At 47.9% G+C, this 15633-nt stretch overlaps 1 protein-coding gene across 2 annotated transcripts in view; it reads right to left on the reverse strand.

Moving 5' to 3' along the window:
* SGMS2 (sphingomyelin synthase 2) overlaps window positions 1-15633 on the reverse strand; it is a 54078-nt gene that overhangs the window by 17934 nt on the left and 20511 nt on the right. For both annotated transcript variants that reach the window (XM_070757924.1, XM_070757925.1), the window contains exon 2: window positions 12200-12278. The gene's annotated coding sequence lies outside the window, so the exon portion shown is untranslated. The remainder of the gene's footprint in view (window positions 1-12199; window positions 12279-15633) is intronic.

A 15633-nucleotide genomic window follows, 5' to 3' on the forward strand; every position in this document is an offset into this window, starting at 1 on the left:
TTTGGCCTGCTATATTTTATACTACTTTAACATGTATTCTCTACTGTGGGAAATTGGGAAGGGGAAATACTTGAGGGTTGTCTGTATGTAGTCATAAGTTCTAGAAAGCCAAGGTCATCCTTTGTCTCTGTACTCCTGCACCTGCACAGAAGGAGACGTATGGATTCTGCCCGCCTGCCAGTTGAACTTTAGTGTTTGGGGAAATAGTCTCACAGTAGCAAACTGACAATTTGAGGGTCCTCATGGACTCATGGCTGCTGCTTGATGGACTCGTGGTTGTGGGGGCAAGAGCTTGAATTTTCAACTGGGGGGGTGAAACTTGAGAAATGACCTTTAATGCCCTACATGGCATTGGGCCAGAATACATCCGGAACCATCTTCTACCACACGAATCCCAGCAGCCGATAAGGTCCCACAGAGTTGGCCTTCTCCGGGTCCCATCGACCAAACAATGTCATTTGGTGGGCCCCAGGGGAAGAGCCTTCTCTGTGGTGGCCCCGGCCCTCTGGAATCAACTCCCCCCAGAGATTAGAACGGCCCCCACCCTCCTTGTCTTTCGCAAATTACTCAAGACCCACCTTTGTCGCCAGGCATGGGGGAGTTATGATATTCCTTCCCCTAGGCCATTACAAGTTATACATGGTATGTTTGTGTGTGTGTATGTTTGGTTTTTATAATAAGGGTTTTTAGTTGTTTTATTAAATTGGATTGTTACATGTTGTTTTTTTATCATTGTTGTTAGCCGCCCCGAGTCTGCGGAGAGGGGCGGCATACAAATCCAATAAATAAATAAATAAAAATAAAAAACTTCAGATTTGGGTTTCACCCAGATGTACCAACATGGCTCTGTTAATAAATTAGGACTTTGAGGAATACTTTGCCTCGGACTCTGATTTAGGTTTGGATGCTATTTGCAACCTGACAATGGATTTATAATGTTTAATCTGACTCATATCTATTTTCATACCAGTGTACATAAAATAATAAGCCAAAAGGATATCACAAATACAAAAATAAGATAATGGTAAACCTATGTTACAAATACTTTATAAAAAGCAAAATCCAATAAAAGTCCGGGTGGCACAACACAAGCTAAAATTAAAGCCAAGCGAGAGAAAGCTGCTGTTTACACAATTGACAATACAGTGATCCCTCGAGTTTCGCGAGGGTTCCGTTCCAAGACCCCTCGCGAAACTCGATTTTTCGCGATATAGCGGTGCGGAAGTAAAAACACCATCTGCGCATGTGCGGCCATTTTTTCATGGCCGCACATGCGCAGATGGTGAAGTTTGCGTGTGGGCGGTGGGGAAGACCAAGGGAAGGTTACTTCAGCCGCCCAACAGCTGATCTGCTCGGTAGCGCGGCAGCAGCGAGGAGCCGAAGATGGGGTTTCCCCTTTGCCTGGGCAACGGGGAAACCTCATCTTCGGCTCCTCGCTGCTGCCGCGCTACCGAGCAGATCAGCTGTTGGGCGGCCGAAGGAACGTTCCCTGGGTCTTCCCCGCCGCCTCGGATCCTCGCTGATGCCCGCCCGCCGTTTGCCGCTCGCCCCGTTCGGCGGCCGCACATCCCGTTCGCCCGCCGCTCGCCCCATTCGCCCGCCGCTCCCCTCGTTCTCCCCCCATTCCCCTCGTTCGCCCGCCGCTCCCCTCGTTCGCCCCCCACTCCCCTCGTTCGCCCGCCGCTCGCCTCGTTCGCCCGCCGCTATCGAACTTGCTATCGAGCCTGCTAATGAAATCCAACCCGCAGCGGCCCTTTCCCTCTCCAGGCTGCGGGAGGGGTCCGGAGAACAATGCCTGGCGCCGCGCTCCCGGCTGGGCTTTTTTCCCCCATTTCCCCTCGGGTGGAATTTCAGACCCTCCGCCGGTTGGATTTCATTAGCAGGCTCGATAGCAAGTTCTTCCTCCCTTTAGAAAGCCCCGCAGCCTCCTCCGCCCGGCGAGGCCGCCAGCGAGGACCCGCAAAGCCGCCGCCGCCGCAGCGAGGCCAAGCCGCCCGCTCCCACGGCACGGGCTCCCAACACAGCGCCGCTCAGCCCGCCCTCGGCGATGCCTCCGCGGATCTGCAAACCCAGCCGAGCGATGCCTCTGGTCTGGGCGAAGGCAGTGGGCAGGCCCCGCCGCAGCAGTCCCCGCGGGCACCGCGCGCCAAGGGCCGGCCAGGCCGCCGGCCAACAAAGGGGCTCCCTCGCCTCCCTCGGGCAGGTTTACAAAGGCAGCGCGGCAACTTGGAGCCCGGCACGCCCCGCAGCCCTCGCCTCGCCCGCCCCCGCCTGGCCGGCGCTCCGGCTACCCCCGGCTGAGGAAGAACCGAGTAGCCCCCGCCCTCCCCCGCCTGGCTCCCTTCAGCCCCCCGGGGCCAAGCGGGCGGGGGGCGGGCGGGACTTCGCCTGTCTCCGCCGCCAGCATCGCCCCTCCGGCGGGCCGGCCTCCCCCGCCCGCCTCTGCTGCAGCCGCCGCCGCCTCCCCGACTCCCTCCCCCTGCAGCCAAAAACTCAAAGCCTGTATCCTGCCGCCCGGTTTACCCAGGACACGAGCGGCGAAGTGACTTGGAGGAATGGAAAGTCCAAACCGCCCGGTTTCAGTGGGGTTTCCCCGTTGCCCAGGGATTCCTTCGCCCGAACGGAGGTGGCTGTGGTGGGTTCAGAAACCCCACTGAAACCGGGCGGGTTAAGCCTCCTTCGGCGACTGCGGAACTGCTTGCTGTCAACTTTGCACTGGGCAAAGAACTCTTCACCTCCCGCCAGGAACGGACGAAAGGCGTGGAAGTCTATTGTAGCAGCTGCTACAGCGGAGACATTGGGGGGGGGGAGGCAGGAGGCAGGAGATCTGGCCCTTCACTTGCCCTCCCAGCAAAAGGCAAAGCCGCGCAGCTCCCCAGCCGCCAAAGGAGGCTTAACCCCACCCCTCTGTCCCACCCATCGCCCGTGGCCGGCAGAAAAGCGGGGATAGGCAGGAGGAGGTTATGCCGACCACGGGCGATGGGTGGGACAGAGGGGTGGGGTTAAGCCTCCTTTGGCGGCTGGGGAGCTGCGCGGCTTTGCCTTTTGCTGGGAGGGCAAGTGAAGGGCCGGATCTCCTGCCTCCTGCCTCCCCCCCCCCCCCAAATGTCTCCGCTGTAGCAGCTGCTACAATAGACTTCCACACCTTTCGTCCGTGCCTGGCGGGAGGTGAAGAGTTCTTTGCCCAGTGCAAAATTGACAGCAAGCAGTTCCGCAGTCGCCGAAGGAGGCTTAACCCGCCCGGTTTCAGTGGGGTTTCCCCGTTGCCCAGGGATTCCTTCGCCCGAACGGAGGTGGCTGTGGTGGGTTCAGGAATCCCTGGGCAACGGGGAAACCCCACTGAAACCGGGCGGGTTAAGCCTCCTTCGGCGACTGCGGAACTGCTTGCTGTCAACTTTGCACTGGGCAAAGAACTCTTCACCTCCCGCCAGGCACGGACGAAAGGCGTGGAAGTCTATTGTAGCAGCTGCTACAGCGGAGACATTGGGGGGGGGGAGGCAGGAGGCAGGAGATCTGGCCCTTCACTTGCCCTCCCAGCAAAAGGCAAAGCCGCGCAGCTCCCCAGCCGCCAAAGGAGGCTTAACCCCACCCCTCTGTCCCACCCATCGCCCGTGGCCGGCAGAAAAGCGGGGATAGGCAGGAGGAGGTTATGCCGACCACGGGCGATGAGTGGGACAGAGGGGTGGGGTTAAGCCTCCTTTGGCGGCTGGGGAGCTGCGCGGCTTTGCCTTTTGCTGGGAGGGCAAGTGAAGGGCCGGATCTCCTGCCTCCTGCCTCCCCCCCCCCCAAATGTCTCCGCTGTAGCAGCTGCTACAATAGACTTCCACGCCTTTCGTCCGTGCCTGGCGGGAGGTGAAGAGTTCTTTGCCCAGTGCAAAGTTGACAGCAAGCAGTTCCGCAGTCGCCGAAGGAGGCTTAACCCCACCCCTCTGTCCCACCCATCGCCCGTGGCCAGCAGAAGAGCGGGGATAGGCAGGAGGAGGTTATGCCGACCACGGGCGATGGGTGGGACAGAGGGGTGGGGTTAAGCCTCCGTTGGCGGCTGGGGAGCTGCGCGGCTTTGCCTTTTGCTGGGAGGGCAAGTGAAGGGCCGGATCTCCTGCCTCCTGCCTCCCCCCCAAAATGTCTCCGCTGTAGCAGCTGCTACAATAGACTTCCACGCCTTTCGTCCGTGCCTGGCGGGAGGTGAAGAGTTCTTTGCCCAGTGCAAAGTTGACAGCAAGCAGTTCCGCAGTCGCCGAAGGAGGCTTAACCCGCCCGGTTTCAGTGGGGTTTCCCCGTTGCCCAGGGATTCCTTCGCCCGAACGGAGGTGGCTGTGGTGGGTTCAGGAATCCCTGGGCAACGGGGAAACCCCACTGAAACCGGGCGGGTTAAGCCTCCTTCGGCGACTGCGGAACTGCTTGCTGTCAACTTTGCACTGGGCAAAGAACTCTTCACCTCCCGCCAGGCACGGACGAAAGGCGTGGAAGTCTATTGTAGCAGCTGCTACAGCGGAGACATTGGGGGGGGGAGGCAGGAGGCAGGAGATCTGGCCCTTCACTTGCCCTCCCAGCAAAAGGCAAAGCCGCGCAGCTCCCCAGCCGCCAAAGGAGGCTTAACCCCACCCCTCTGTCCCACCCATCGCCCGTGGCCGGCAGAAAAGCGGGGATAGGCAGGAGGAGGTTATGCCGACCACGGGCGATGAGTGGGACAGAGGGGTGGGGTTAAGCCTCCTTTGGCGGCTGGGGAGCTGCGCGGCTTTGCCTTTTGCTGGGAGGGCAAGTGAAGGGCCGGATCTCCATTCCTCCAAGTCACTTCGCCGCTCGTGTCCTGGGTAAACCGGGCGGCAGGATACAGGCTTTGAGTTTTTGGCTGCAGGGGGAGGGAGTTAGGAAAATCCTACTTCTCCCCCCGCAGCCAAAAACTCGCAAGGTAAGGTTCGGGGCGGGGCGGGCGGGGCCCTTTTGTGCCAGTCGGGGAGGCGGCGGCGGCTGCAGCAGAGGCGGGCGGGGGAGGCCAGCCCGCCGGAGGGGCGATGCTGGCGGCGGAGACAGGCGAAGTCCCGCCCGCCCCCCGCCCGCTTGGCCCCGGGGGCCTGAAGGGAGCCGGGCGGGGGAGGGCGGGGGCTACTCGGTTCTTCCTCAGCCGGGGGTAGCCGGAGCGCCGGCCAGGCGGGGGCGGGCGAGGCGAGGGCTGCGGGGCGTGCCGGGCTCCAAGTTGCCGCGCTGGAGGCGAGGGAGCCCCTTTGTTGGCCGGCGGCCTGGCCGGCCCTTGGCGCGCGGTGCCCGCGGGGACTGCTGCGGCGGGGCCTGCCCACTGCCTTCGCCCAGACCAGAGGCGTCGCTCGGCTGGGTTTGCAGATCCGCGGAGGCATCGCCGAGGGCGGGCTGAGCGGCGCTGTGTTGGGAGCCCGTGCCGTGGGAGCGGGCGGCTTGGCCTCGCTGCGGCGGCGGCGGCTTTGCGGGTCCTCGCTGGCGGCCTCGCCGGGCGGAGGAGGCTGCGGGGCTTTCTAAAGGGAGGAAGAACTTGCTATCGAGCCTGCTAATGAAATCCAACCGGCGGAGGGTCTGAAATTCCACCCGAGGGGAAATGGGGGGAAAAAGCCCAGCCGGGAGCGCGGCGCCAGGCATTGTTCTCCGGACCCCTCCCGCAGCCTGGAGAGGGAAAGGGCCGCTGCGGGTTGGATTTCATTAGCAGGCTCGATAGCAAGTTCGATAGCGGCGGGCGAACGAAGCGAGCGGCGGGCGAACGAGGGGAGTGGGGGGCGAACGAGGGGAGCGGCGGGCGAACGAGGGGAGTGGGGGGCGAACGAGGGGAGCGGCGGGCGAATGAGGCAAGCGGCGGGCGAACGAGGGGAGTGGGGGGGCGAACGAGGGGAGCAGCTGGCGAACGGGGCGAGCGGCGGGCGAACGGGACGTGCGGCCGCCGAACGGGGCGAGCGGCAAACGGCGGGCGGGCATCAGCGAGGATCCGAGGCGGCGGGGAAGACCCAGGGAACGTTCCTTCGGCCGCCTAGCAGTTGATCTGCTCGGCAGCGCAGCACCAGCGAGGAGCCGAAGATTTTCGGCTCCTCGCTGCTGCTGCGCTGCCGAGCAGATCAGCTGCTAGGCGGCCGCTCGAGAGCAAGAGGGGGAGAGAAAGAGAGAGAAGGAAAGAAAGAGATGAGAGAGGGAGGAAGAGAGTGTGAGAGAGGAAGAAGCAACATAGAGAGAGAGAAAGAAAGATGAGAAAGGAAGGAAGAGAGTGACCTGATCGGGTGGGGAAAATCGCGATATAGTGTTCGCGAAGATCGAGATGGTAACAATTGCTGAAAAATCGCGATATAGCGTTTTCGCGAAGATCGAGATCGCGAAACTCGAGGGATCACTGTACTGTCAATGCCGGTATTATCCCTGTTTGGGGAAATAGTCTCACAGTAGCAAACTGACAATTTGAAGGTCCTCATGGACTCATGGCTGCTGCTTGAATGTCAAGTGGAGACTAAGATTAGAAGGGCCTTTGCTTAGCTTTATTGGTGTACTAATTACAACTTTACTTGGTTTAGGAGAAACTTCAGATCGTGCAGAACGCAGCCGCGAGAGCCATCGTGGGGCTTCCAAGATTCGCCCACGTTTCTTCAACACTCCGTGGCTTGCATTGGCTGCCGATCAGTTTCCGGTCACAATTCAAAGTGTTGGTCATGACCTTTAAAGCCCTACATGGCAATGGACCAGATTACCTCCAGAATCGCCTGCTACCGCACGAATCCCAGCGACCGATAAGGTCCCACAGAGTTGGCCTTCTCCGGGTCCCATCGACTAAACAATGCCATTTGGCGGGCCCCAGGGGAAGAGCCTCCTCTGTGGCGGCCCCGGCCCTCTGGAACCAACTCCCCCCGGAGATTAGAACTGCCCCCACCCTCCCTGTCTTTCATAAACTACTCAAGACTCATTTATACCGCCAGGCATGGGGGAGTTGAGATAGCTCTTCCCCCTAGGTCATTACAAGTTATGCATGGTATGTTTGTGTGTATATTTGGTTTTATAATAGGGGTTTTTAGTTGTTTTTTATTATTGGATTGTACATGTTGTGTTTATTATTGTTGTTAGCCGCCCCGAGTCTATGGAGAGGGGCGGCATACAAATCCAATAAATTATTATTATTAATTATTATTATTATTTAGAATTCTCACTACTATCTGGATAGACAACTGGAATATGCTTTACTTGGGACTGCCCTTAAACATTACTTGGAAATGGCAACTAATCTAGAACAGGGACCCCCAATCTGGTACAAAGCTGTGGCCCATTCAGAACTGGGCCACAGAAGTGTCAGGTGAGCAGTGGTGGGCTATGAGCCGGAACACTAAATTGCCACCGCAGCTCGTAAGTTCTTGCGGGACCAATGTGATTTTGCTGCTGCACCCATGGAGGTAGCAAAATCGCACACGGAACCACAGGTGTGCCTGTGTTTCAGCAAGGTTTTTTTTTGCTTCCACGCATGCTGAAACACGGGCGCACCTGCGGCTCCATGCACAATTTTGCTATCTCCACAGATGCAGCAGCAAAATCGCACTGGTCCCGCAAGAACTTACGAGCCACAGTGGCGAGCACAATTTAGCATTCTGGCTCGTATCCCATTGCTGCAGGTAAGTATACTAACACTCTGCAATCTGCATTGGTTGCCGATCAATTTCCGGTCACAATTCAAAGTGTTGGTTATGACCTTTAAAGCCCTTCATGGCATCGGACCAGAATATCTCCGAGACCGCCTTCTGCCGCACGAATCCCACCAACCGATTAGGTCCCACAGAGTTGGCCTTCTCCGGGTCCTGTCAACCAAACAATGCCGGTTGGCAGGCCCCAGAGGAACAGCCTTCTCTGTGGCGGCCCCGACTCTCTGGAACCAGCTCCCCCCAAAGATTAGAACTGCCCCTACCCTCCTTGCCTTTCGTAAATTCCTTAAAACCCACCTTTGTCGTCAGGCATGGGGGAACTGAGATATCTCCCCCGGGCCTATACAATTTATGTATGGTATGCTTGTATGTATGTTTGCTTAATAATGGGGTTTTTGAAATACTTTAAATTGTAAATTATTAGATTTGTCATGAACTGTTTTATTGTGTTGTGAGCCGCCCCGAGTCTACGGAGAGGGGCGGCATACAAATCTAATAAATAAAATAAATAAATAAAATACTTGTCCAAATGGAGTTGCGCACATGAGCATGCTCACACGCTTACCCGCTGCTTGCATAGTACCATCCCTAAGCCGCCAGGGTTAGGGACGGCTGGTCTAGAACATAGCAACCTGCATGGTTACTGTTTCTTGGCATTGGGAATACATAACACCAATTCTGCAATCTCTGTAATCTCAAACGTTGTGCCACCTTTTTAGTTTGTCTTTGTTGTTGAGGTTTTTGTTATTTTTAATCATATCATTCAATTCAATTCAAATTATTAGATTTGTATGCCGCCCCTCTCCGAAGACTCATGGATTCTTTTACTTTTGTATATTAGAATAACAGAATAACAGAGTTGGAAGGGACCTTGGAGGTATTGTGTACTCTGTAAGATGTTGAGATCATTAGATTGGGATAGAGTATAAGTTTAAATAAATAAATATGGAAATGACTATTACTTTTAGTGAATTTGTTCTGTCCTTACATTGAACAGTACAAAATGATTTTTGCAAACCACTTTATTTTTGTTGGCTTAAATACTGTATATACAGATAGCATTTTTTAAAAAGATGTTCAGGCATTTTTTAAAAAATGGAACACAATTTCATTGTGCTTTTGTTTTGACCATAGGCTATTTTAGGACAAATGACTGATCTCCAAGTACAGCTCTCAAGACATTGGAGAATACAATCAGATCAAGGCAGAGAGAAGCCTTACCTCAAACCAAGCACTTTGCCTTGTACTATATAAACATTAGCTATAAATCATTGTTTCGTTTTATAAGAGGAAAAACAGTAAACTGAGACAACTAATGATTCACATAAACCGTTATAATGGAGTGTACATTCAGGGATCAAGAAACACTGGATGAGATGCAATGTCATGTAACCATGCCACTTAATAATTGCAGTTCTGGCACCTCCGGTTGCTGTTAGACAAATCCCACCAATTTAAGAAAATCTCACCTATTTGCCCTTTGCAACATCCTGCTGACTTTCCCATTGACTTTGCTTGTTGGAAGGGACAGTGAAGGTTGGAATCACATCACTTTGGATACTGCAATGTCGTAATTACATGCTAGTCACTGAGACCTAGATCACAATCGTGTGACTGCAGGGCCTCTGTGAGAGCTGAAGCTACAAGGACTGGTTTTAAGTGTCACTCAGCACAATCGTAAGTTGAAACAATCGCTGAATGAGTGGCCGTTAAACTAAATACTGTACAGTGATACCTTGTCTTACAAACTTAATTGGTTCCGGGACGAGGTTCTTAAGGTGAAAAGTTTGTAAGACGAAACAATGTTTCCCATAGGAATCAATGGAAAAGCGATTAATGCGTGCAAGCCCAAAATTCACCCCTTTTGCCAGCCGAAGCGCCCGTTTTTGTGCTGCTGGGATTCCCCTGAGGCTCCCCTCCATGGGAAACCCCACCTCTGGACCTCTGTGTTTTTGCGATGCTGTGATTTCACTGAGGCTCCCCTCGCTGGGAAACCCCACCTCCAGAATTCCATTGCCAGAGAAGCACCCGTTTCTGCGCTGCTGGGATTCCCCTGCAGCATCACAAAAACACGGAAGTCTGGAGGTGGGGCTTCCCATAGAGGGGAGCCTCAGGGGAATCCCAGCAGCGCAAAAACGGGTGCTTCACGGGCAACGGAAGTCTGGAGGCGGGGCATCCCAGCGGCGGCGGTAGGTTTGTAAGGTGAAAATAGTTTGTAAGAAGAGGCAAAAAAATCTTAAACCCCAGGTTTGTATCTCGAAAAGTTTGTATGACAAGGGATTTGTAAGACGAGGTATCACTGTACTATGATTGTGATGAAAGCAATGCTAGCCATAGCAGAAAAAGACATAATGATCCAAACAAATTTGTGGCATTAACACAGCTAAAAATATTGTTAGCATGGTTTACACCAACGCAATCAGGATATATGTTCATATTTTTGTAATTCTTGCACACCAATCATGCTTCTATCATATCATTTCAATATAAATGAGAGCCAGCCAAATAGTGAATTTGGGCCAGTCCCGCTTTCCTGGCCTGCCTTGAATGATATAGAAAGGTGGGGAGACGGTTTACAATAATAAATTATTATTTTATTATCATTTGTTTTAACAATTCTCATCTCTTTTTGAGCGTACTAACAACCCAACAGCATTTTTAAAAATCCTTCCTCTTCTCTCAGTACTTTCACTCAATCTTCATATATTTGTTTTGTATCTTAATCTTTATTCACTCCTTTTACATGACTAAATTACTACAATGAATTTCTGTTGATTTTGTATTCAATCAACATTCAGTCAATACCCATTCATTCCTGACCCCACCTCTTGCTTTGTCAACACACTTTTCAGTATCTCATTTCCATTGAATTCAACTTTCATGTTTCTGCCGACTTAATTCTCATTTCCATGTAGAAAAATGGGCAGAAGCAAGCTGTTACATAGATTTTCACTTTTGACAAATATTCTCACAATATATTATTCACTATCTTTTAAACAAATATTTACATAAAATCATTTACTTGTTCTGTTCTACCGTGTTTCCCCGAAAATAATACACTGTCTTATATTAATTTTTGCTCCAAAAGTTGTGCTACGTCTTTTTTTTTTTTTGGGGGGGGGGGGGGGTCTTATATTTCTCAAATAAGACAAATTCACAGGCAGAAATTAAGGCATCCAAACACACATCCACACACACAAATGAGAGCACTTATATGGTACAACAATATACACCCGCTATTGCAGCTTCCGGCCACCAGAGGGACTACAGTCTACGCACTGTAGTGGAGACTGTAATGGCAATGAGACAGCATGGTACAAAGCTATGGAAGGGGCCAGCAGGGGACGCCACATTATTATGGTACCGCTATGAACAGCTTTGAATGGTACTGTATGTTTTTCTACCGTACCGTATGTAAACTTGACTACGCCTTATTTTCGGGGGGTGCCTTATATTAGCAAATTCTGCAAAACCTCTGACATGCCTTACTTTCGGGGTACGTCTTATTTTCGGGGAAACAGGATATATACAGTATCACATATAAATATATTATACAGGCTGCACACTAAACAAACCATATTGATATTTTAATATTGATTGCTATACTATCTTGGCCAGCTTTTGGGCCCAGGAGGCTGCTGGGAGGCCTATTAAACGCAAAATAGGGCGGTAGTGGGTACAATGCAACTCCCCACGGCCCATTTTGGATCTCAGGAGGCTGCAGGGAGGCCTGCTAGGCCCCAAACAAGGCATGGGGGTCAAGCATGCATTCATGGGAGTATGGGGGCATGGGAGATTGCATGCAAAGGGGCAGCAAGAGCGGAAGATCTTGCATGCATGTACAGGGGGGGTGCATTGTATTATGGGTGCCGGCATGCATATGCTTTCTCTCGCGCGCATGCGCTTTCAGCACAAATGACAAAAATTAGCCATCACTGCATTACTCTCTTCATTAATTGGTTCTTGGATGCTAACATACTATATATGCAATGTTTCAAATTTTCTCTTTGACCTTCCACTATTATTCCCAAATATACTAAATACCAGTCTACGGAGAGGGGCGGCATACAAATCTAATAAATAAATAAATAAATAAATAAATAAATAAATAAATAAATAAATAAATAAATAAATAAATAAATAAATAAATACTTAAGTTTCAAATTATTTCCTAATTTTTTAAAACAAATTAATTTTGCATTGCTGGAGGTTCCTTCTTTAGACTTCCTCAATCCATTCAATTTTTTTCTATTTTTCCCCCTCAAAAACACACTTCAACTGTTTTCTCACCTTTTCTTTTAATCTTAACTGATCTTTCTTCTCATTGATTACTTTTTATCAGTTTTTTTTTCCTGTGAATAAATCTAATATAGTATATTTCTGTCATTTTCTTATATGCAGTGTGCTGTAATAGCACATCCAAGGCTCAGTTTTTACTCTAATCCCATTCATGGTATCTCCACCTAGAATTTATCATTCAAATCACATATTGTTCCTTTGCATCCCATCAATTAGATGTAAAAACAGAAAGCATGTATTTTATATTAGAGTATGCATAGCCTTACCTGGATGTTAATTTCAAAAGATGCTGCTGGTAATATTGTGCTCCATGACAGTCATTTTATTTCTCAAATCTTTTAGCACCTGCATAAAACCATTGAAAAAGAAGTTGAAAGAGGTGATAAAGGAATGCACTGATATAATACGCAGAAAACCTTTACTGCTTTTCATTTAATGTAAGTAAGGCAATTCATGTTTTTTACCATTGACTGGGCAGGATAATTTAGCTGCACAAAGATTAAAGAATAACTTTACTATTTGTGTGTGGTTTTTTCCTCTTGTAAAAGTGATGCCCTGTCACCTTTTTAAAAATACTGTATTCCTTCTAAGGCATTCTTATATCTAGTACACTAACGAAAGGCCTAAAATAGTTTTTATTGCTGAACTTTCCTTCTGTATGTAACACTGAATTAGCTGGGACAAACATCCCTGCAGCTTTTAAAAATGACCTGATTTGGACCTGGCCTACTTTGGAAGTGATTTGAGAACTTTAGTTAGATTAAAATCAATCGAATGAGTTGCTAATTGGGATTGATTGATAACAGTAACATTATTTTACTGCTTAGCTGTTGGTAGGAGGTGAAAATCTGTTGCTAGGCCTTGTTCAAAATACTAATACAAGTACTAACCTATTACAAAGGCTACCTATGGAAACTGCAGTTTAATGTTTCCAAATGTAAAATAATGCACTTGGGGAAAAGGAATCCTCAATCTGAGTATTGTATTGGCAGTTCTGTGTTAGCAAATGCTTCAAAAGAAAAGGATTTAGGGGTAATGATTTCTGACAGTCTCAAAATGGGTGAACAGTGCAGTCAGGCGGTAGGGAAAGCAAGTAGGATGCTTGGCTGCATAGCTAGAGGTATAATAAGCAGGAAGAGGGAGATTATGATCCCGCTATATAGAATGCTGGTGAGACCACATTTGGAATACTGTGTTCAGTTCTGGAGACCTCACCTACAAAAAGATATTGACAAAATTGAACGGGTCCAAAGACGGGCTACAAGAATGGTGGAAGGTCTTAAGCATAAAACGTATCAGGAAAGACTTAATGAACTCAATCTGTATAGTCTGGAGGACAGAAGGAAAAGGGGGGACATGATCGAAACATTTAAATATATTAAAGGGTTAAATAAGGCCCAGGAGGGAAGTGTTTTTAATAGGAAAGTGAACATAAGAACAAGGGGACACAATCTGAAGTTAGTTGGGGGAAAGATCAAAAGCAACATGAGAAAATATTATTTTACTGAAAGAGTAGTAGATCCTTGGAACAAACTTCCAGCAGACATGGTAGATAAATCCACAGTAACTGAATTTAAACATGCCTGGGATAAACATATATCCATCCTAAGATAAAATACAGAAAATAGTATAAGGGCAGACTAGATAGACCATGAGGTCTTTTTCTGCCGTCAGACTATGTTTCTATGTTTCTATGTTTCTACCTTTAAACTCTGAGGCCTACAGCTCTTCCCTCCATATTTTCTGAAGGTCTTAACATCTTCTCCAGATACCCTCAATTGATGAGGGCAATTGATGAGGTAAAGTGGGCAAGATAAAGGCCTTTTCAGAAGTGGTTGATTAATGCTATGGCAAGGAGCTCACCTGATGCCTACATTATTGTATTTTCACTGTCAAATTATCCTTTCTTTTTTCCATCATTATAAGAACCATATAAGCATTTTAATAATTTAGTGAATTATTATTATTATTATTATTATTATTATTATTATTATTATTATTAATGTATTTGCCCCATTACCATTGTTATTCCTGTTGCCTGTTATGTTGTCTGTTGTTTTTGATGATTTACCAGGTTGTTTTTGTAGATTGTTTTTTATATTATATTTATGTAGTTGTTGTTGTTGTGTTGTTGTTGTTGTTGTTATTATTATTATTATTATTATTATTATTATTATTATTATTATTATTATTATTATTATTTATTAGATTTGTATGCCGCCCCTCTCCATGGACTAGTGGCAGCTTACAGCAATGATAAAAACAATATATAATGAGAAATGTAATAGTTAAACTCTAAAATAGCAATAATACATTTTAAAAAGTCTAAAAAACAAGGAACCCCAATATATAAAAAACATACATACAGTCTTATCATACACAGAAGTTTTAATTCATATACAGAAGTTTTAATAATAAAGTATTTACTTTATTATGCAACAACAATAAACACATTGACAAATCTGTCTATATATCTTGTCAGATTCAACAACATTCAGAGCAAAGAAAAATCTGAAACTAAGAGGCCATCTAAGAAATAAACTGCTTTCATTTACCTTCTCTATTTTTGTTTTCTATTGTTCAATTTAGATGCCTTGATTCTTAACATTGTGTTGATTTTATTGCTTGTTCAATTTCTAAAACGTTTGCAGCATTCCCGTTACATATTGTTTCTGCTAAGGTGAATCTTTTTTAAAAAGAAAAACTCAGTAAAAGTAAACAAAAATGAGCAAGGAGGTTTTTCTAAGTCAGTGTTTCCCAACCTTGGCAACTGGAAGATATCTGGACTTCAACTCCCAGAATTCCCCAGCCAGCATTCGCTGGTTTAGGGAATTCTGGGAGTTGAAGTCCAAATATCTTCAAGTTGCCAAGGTTGGGAAACACTAAGTGACATTATCAGATCTATGAAGATAAACAATTACATATTCAAACAAAAAACATGTGCACTGTTTGTTCATGCCCAAGCAGAAATGCTGTTTGATTTCATTGAACAATATTTTAAAAGAGTGTGTATTAAAAATATTTTGACACATGCTTGTATTTTTAACTTTATTGAGAATCGGAATGTATGTTTAATGCTTAGAATTTCTGATTGTGTATGAGTTGCTGCTTTAGAAAAATTCATTCCATTTTTTCCCCTTATAGTTTTAATAATTCAACCTTAAATGACATTGAGCTACTTCACTACTTCTTGGCTACAGAGATCAGCATTTACAATAGTACCTAATTGAAAAATGAGAAGACTTAGATTAATCATAGTCATTAAAAGGAGGAACATGAGCTGAGTAATATGGACTTTCATTCACTTCACCTAAAAAGTGAGTCAACAACCAATGAATGGAATAGTTATCACACATTCTTGCTAAAAGAGTTGTGACTGAATTATTTTTAGGATGTGTCATTTATATTTATTATTGCTATGGGAGGTTATCAAGTCACTTAGAATACAGCACATTCCTATAAATTTCACAACAGCTACCATTCATTGTCAAGCACCTGCATTAATCACTTTATTTTTTATAAATACAGTGTTCCCTTGATTTTCGCGGGAGATGCGTTCCGAGACCGCCCGCGAAAGTCGAATTTCCGTGAAGTAGAGATGCGGAAGTAAATACACTATTTTTGGCTATGAACAGTATCACAAGCCTTTCCTTAACACTTTAAACCCCTAAATTGCAATTTTCCATTCCCTTAGCAACCA

The sequence above is a fragment of the Erythrolamprus reginae genome, chromosome 7 (genome assembly GCF_031021105.1).
Source record: "Erythrolamprus reginae isolate rEryReg1 chromosome 7, rEryReg1.hap1, whole genome shotgun sequence".
Lineage (NCBI taxonomy): Eukaryota > Metazoa > Chordata > Lepidosauria > Squamata > Dipsadidae > Erythrolamprus > Erythrolamprus reginae.